Genomic DNA, 5,956 nt, shown 5'->3' with positions numbered 1-5,956 from the left:
GCATTCTTTTTTGCATTTTTTTTGGAGCATGAGACACATAAGCAGCATTTTGAACAACAATTTGAAAACAAATGTTCCCGACAAACAGGAGTGGGGAAGAGGGAAACAACGCTGTGTGTCTCTAAGCAAGCCTTCTTCGGGATGGGTCTGGAAAGATCGGTGGGCTCAGCATTCTGCTTCACAGGGCGGGGCTCCTCAGGAGCGCTTTTGCTGAGCGGGAGGGTTTTCCCGTCAGTGCGGGACTCGCACTGAGGCGGCTGCCTTCGTTTGGTCCACGGCTTATGCGGCTTCACTGGAAGCTCGGTGACGACTTTAGGTAGCGCTGAGGTGGCAGGCGTGGGGTTAATGGCACACCCGTACACAGCCGGCCATGTGATGTAAAAGAAAACGAGACTCATCGAACCTGGCGACCTTCTTCCACTGCTCCAAGGTCCAGTTCCGATGCTTGCATGCACATTGTAGGCACTTTCGATGATGGACAGGGGTTTTCATGGGCACTCTAATCGATCTGTGGCTACGCAGCCCCATACGCAGCAGGGTGCGATGCACTGTGTGTAGAGACACATTCCTCCCGTAAACATCATTAAAATTTTCTGTCATTTGTGCCACAGGAGACCTTCTGTCGGACCTTCAGGGTTCTTCGCTGTGCGCTGACCAGATGCAGAGCGGGAACAGGCCGCTAGAGAGGAAGAACTGCTCAAAAGGTGTCTCATTGCCTGCGAGTGCTGCTGAGCTGTGACGTAATGCTCAGCAAACCCTTCCACTGAGCTGCTGAATAGGCTGGCTGCAGACACTGGAGCATCGAGAAGAGCGACTTTCTCTGCGTCACGCATCTCCGTGAGGGTCAGCCAGATGTGATGATCCAGGACCACCAGGTTTCCCACTGATTTACCAATGGCCTGCACAGTGACTTTCATGGCCTCTTTGAATGCCCCTGGATCGTAGCCCTGCTCATCCATCTGTTTGAGGAGCTTAGCCTGAAACGCCTGGAGCACCGCCATGTGGGGGAATTGTCATCATAGAAATCATAACAAGCAATGTATACAGTAGCTTATATAAAATAACTTCTTTTCAATAAATTTGTTCTTTATATTAAATATATCCCCAAAGATATTTCAAATATTTCAAATATACACTGATGAGCCAAAACATTATGACATTACGACAATATTATAATACTACAACAATGCCTAATATGCTGTTGGTCCTCTGTGTTCCGCCAAAACTGAGCCGACCTGCCGAGGCATGGACTCTACAAGACCCCTGAAGGTGTCCTGTGGTATCTGGCACGAATACATTAGCAGCAGATCCTTCAAGTCCTGTAAGTTACGAGGTGGAGCCGCCATGGATCAGACTAGTTGGTTCAGCACATCCAACAGATGGGGAATTTGCAGGCCAGGGCAACACCTTGAACTCTTCATCATGTTCCTCAAACCATTACCGAACAATGTGCGCAGTGTGGCAGGGCGCATTATCCTGCTGAAAGAGGCCACTGCCATCAGGGAATACCATTGCCATGAAGGGATGTATCTGATCTGCAACGATGTTTAGGTAGGTGGCACATGTCAAATTGACGTCCACATGAATTGCTGAACACAGGGTTTCCCAGCAGAACATTGCCCAGAGCATCACACTCCCTTCACCGGCTTGTCGTCTTACCACAGTGCATCCTGGTGCCATCACTTCTCCAGGTTAATGGCGCACATGTACACAGCCGGCCATGTGATGTAAAAGAAAACGGGATTCATCGGACCTGGCAACCTTCTTCCACTGCTCTGACGCTCGTGTGCCCATTGTTGACACTTTCAACAGTGGACAGGGATCATCATGGGCACTCTAACCGATCTGCGGTTACGCAGCCCCATATGCAGCAGGGTGCGATGCACTATGTGTAGTGACACATTCCTCCCGTAACCATCATTAAAATTTTCTGTGACTTGTGCCACAGTAGACCTTCTGTCTGTTCGGACCAGAAGGGATAGCCTTAGTTGCCCCCGCACATCGATGAGCCTTGGGCGCCCAACACCTGTTGCTGGTTTGTGGTTTGTCCCTTCTTGGAATCAGGCAGATTCATCTTTGTGAAGGACACATGAATCAAGCCACATACAAGGTTATTCTGGAAGAAAACTTGCTTCCTTCTTCTCTGACAATGTTCCCCAACTCTGAGGATTGTTATTTCCAACAGGACAATGCTCCATGCCGCACAGCCAGGTCAATCAAGGTATGGATAGAGGACCACCGGATCAATACCCTGTCATGGCCAGCCCAATCTCCAGACCTGAACCCCATTGAAAACCTCTGGAATGTGATCAAGAGGAAGATGGATGGCCACAAGCCATCAAACAAAGCCGAGCTGCTTGAATGTTTGCGCCAGGTGTGGCATAAATTCACCCAACAGCAATGTGAAAGACTGGTGGAGAGCATGACAAGACGCATGAAAGCTGTGATTGAAAATCAGGGTTATTCCACCAAATATTGATTTCTGAACACTTCCTAAGTTAAAACATCAGTATTGTGTTGTTTAAAAATATGAACTTGTTTTCTTTGCATTATTCGAGGTCTGAAAACACTGTATCTTTTTTGTTATTTTGACCAGTTGTCATTTTCTGCAATTAAATGCTCTATGACAATATTTTTATTTGGAATTTGGGAGAAATGTTGTCAGAATTTGGGAGAAATGTTGTCAGTACTTTATTGAATAAAACAAAATGTGTCATTTTACTCAAAAACATACAGTACCTATAAATAGTAAATCCAGAGAAACTGATAATTTTGCAATGGTCTCTTAATTTTTTTCACAGAAGGCAGCATCCACAACGTGCAATTAGGCAAAGAAATGTGTGATGCAGCAGTTTCCTTCAAAATCAAAGCACAAATCCAAATTTAGACTTGGTTTAATTAAAAACTAATTATCGGAACAAAATTAGCTGGTTATTAACCGATTACCAGCATTTAAAAATAACGTTTCACTCTGGAACAATTGAAATGGACTTTTTGTTTTCGGTTTTTTAACTGTTTTTAGTCCCTGGTCACATCATTAAATTGAACATAAATGCAGCAATACACTAAATATTTCACTTGAAAAGAAGGCAAAGTCACTTTAAGGCTGCGCAGGGCTCAAGTGAATCAGTGAATCATTTATGTCTACTAGTTCATTTACATGAACCATCTGATAGAACCTACTCACTAAGAGTTCCCAACGCTAAATATAAGGGAATTGATTTGTTTTATTTAAACCGGTTAATTTACTTGAACTGTCTAAAAGAACCAATTTACTTAAATGTTTTGGTTTTCTCAGAGCTACATGAGAGAGAGGACGGTTTATGTTAGTATGTTTGATTACTACTACTGAATTGCACTGTAATGTCACAAAATGCTACTTTTGTCACACTGTATTGTGAACATCAATGGAGTAGTGATGCTACTAACCTAATTTTTCAGTAGCATGACAGTAGCTTAACTGTTGTCATCAAAGATCCAGTAACAAGCTACATTTTCCAATGAATTGTGTATACTCCATTGATGTGTTCACAATACAGTGTGACAAAAGTAGCATTTTGTGACATTACAGTGCAATTCATTGGAAAATGTAGCTTGTTACTGGAATTATTTGGTGACAACAGCTGAGCTACTGTCATGCTACTGAAAAATAAAGTTAGTAGCATCACTACTTTTAGTTCACTACTCCCCAACACTGAACCAAAATAGACTGCTAGAGAAAATATACATTTTCTCCCTAAAATTTTGCCCCAAAAACTTACTCACTGAGATAGTACTTCCCCATGTGACAATTAACCCCGGTCTCCCCTTTAAAGTAAAACACACTCATATTAGAACAAGATAGTGAATTTTTCTTTATTCAGCATTCAGCGTTTTTTTACACCCTCAGATAACTCTCTTTTGAGTTCAGTGAGGCCTGTAAGAGGCTGTTTCTTTGTTTTGACATTTCTGACACTTTAGCCTTCCTTCAATAGGATGTGTGGCTGTAGCAGCTGTCATGCGGGCGAAGCCATTAACACCTGTGATCGCTCTCATGAGAGACAAAACTGAGAAAACACATGAGCCGGTCTGTTGACACTATCTGCCCAATATGCTAACAACTATAGAGTAAATCATTTGGTAATGAGTTACACCCCTGACACTGACAGAGGCTTGATATTTGACTCCACTTCTAGGAAATGTAGCTGCCTGTCTTTTAATCTGAATATTTCCTCTGTAGACTGTCCTAATCGTTTTTTTACTTACAAAATCTTCCTCCAGTGATGCAATAATAGTACTGTTATGGTCTTTGTTAGAGTTTGGTGCTCTGGTGGTTTCTCAGTGACCTGTTGTTTCAGTAGTAACTGGCTACTCAGCAATTTGGGAAGCTTTTTCACAACTAAAGGTCTTTTTAGTAAAGGTACTGACACTAAAGGTGGCAATGTACTTCCAGCGAAAAATGAATGGGTGTGATGTAATTTCGAACAAAATCTGGCCAAACAGAAGGTGTTTTTAAAGGTTGCTTTCACACTTGGCTCAATTGCTTGGACTGAACCCAAGTTTCCTCCCCCTCCCACTGACCCTGCTGGTCTCTGTTCACACAATTTTATTTGGGTCCAAACGTCATCAATATGAGTACAAGTGGCAGCTGTTTACCACTGTAACTAGGTAACAAATACTCAGTAAAATAATGATTTTTGCAGTGAAGTCAATAAACAGCCTCTACATTCTTAACGCTAAAGCTGTCATTACTGAAAACAATCAAGTTTTCCTAATTAAATATTACATGAAAAAATAATCCAATCACAACTCCAATCCAAAGTTGACAAAATATTAGAAATACTATTGTAAGCACATTATACTAAACATTGAAAAAATTCACAAATATACTTTCACCTAATAATGCACATATTGTGTGCATTTACATTTATATTTAGTCATTTAGCAGATGCTTTTATCCAAAGCGACTTACAAATGAGGAGCAAGCAATTTGTCATACAAAAGTCAACAATATCAGCAGTATCGCACTGCCAAGTTCTCAAAGTTGCTAGTGTAGATGAAAGAAACAGACAAGATTTTTTTTTTTTTTTTTTGCTTACAAAGGTGCACTAATTTTTTAATTAAAGGCATTTTCTTTCACATACAGGCATAATTTTCACCAATGATTAATTTATTCCACAACCATTTTTTTTAAAATTATTATTATTTTTATAATTTCCGAAATCAAGAATGAAAAAGGAATGAAAATAGAATAAAAAATAAAAATAAATTAAAAATCTGAATGGGGTGACCTAGAAAAATAAAAATACATCTTTACCTTTAAAGCTGAAGCATGTAAGTTCACTACACACTTCAGTGCACACTACAGACTACTGTTTGTCTACTAGCGTCACCAAACAGAATTGCAAAAGTAAAAATATTTTTCAAACAGCTTTTTCAAACACTCTCCCAGAAAAAACAGATAAACTCATGTTGTTGTGTCTGCTGGCGTGCGTTTCCTGTACAACATAACTAACTGCTTATCTATCATAGTATAATGCTTTGTTGTAGAATTTAACTAGTTAGTCACAACTGTTTCACAATACCGTAGTAATTATGTCACACATCCGTATTTCGAACCATGTTGGTTCAATAATATAGAGCTGTTGTTAATGACGTTACGCAGGTGGTGGAGTAATAATTTCAGCAGAGATTGAATGGATGTCAAATAATAGCATTTTTACATGGATGCCTGAAAGCCGTTTATTAGCTGCTTAAGACACGAAAGTGGCGTCTGTGTTTGTATGTACTGTGTAATTGGTGTTCTCTTTACTTCATATACATACGGCTCAGTAAGTTTCCCCTCTTATGTCATACTCTGGGGTTCCCCCGGCACATTTGAGCACATACGTGCATACTTTTCAAAAACCTATAAGAATGCCAGTTATGGATTTATATGGCAGAATAAGCCACTTTCTCTGACAGAAACTTAGGTGTG

This window comes from Myxocyprinus asiaticus, chromosome 6, assembly GCF_019703515.2.
Source record: "Myxocyprinus asiaticus isolate MX2 ecotype Aquarium Trade chromosome 6, UBuf_Myxa_2, whole genome shotgun sequence".
Classification (NCBI taxonomy): Eukaryota; Metazoa; Chordata; class Actinopteri; order Cypriniformes; family Catostomidae; genus Myxocyprinus; species Myxocyprinus asiaticus.
Note: the sequence above shows the minus strand (reverse complement) of the source record.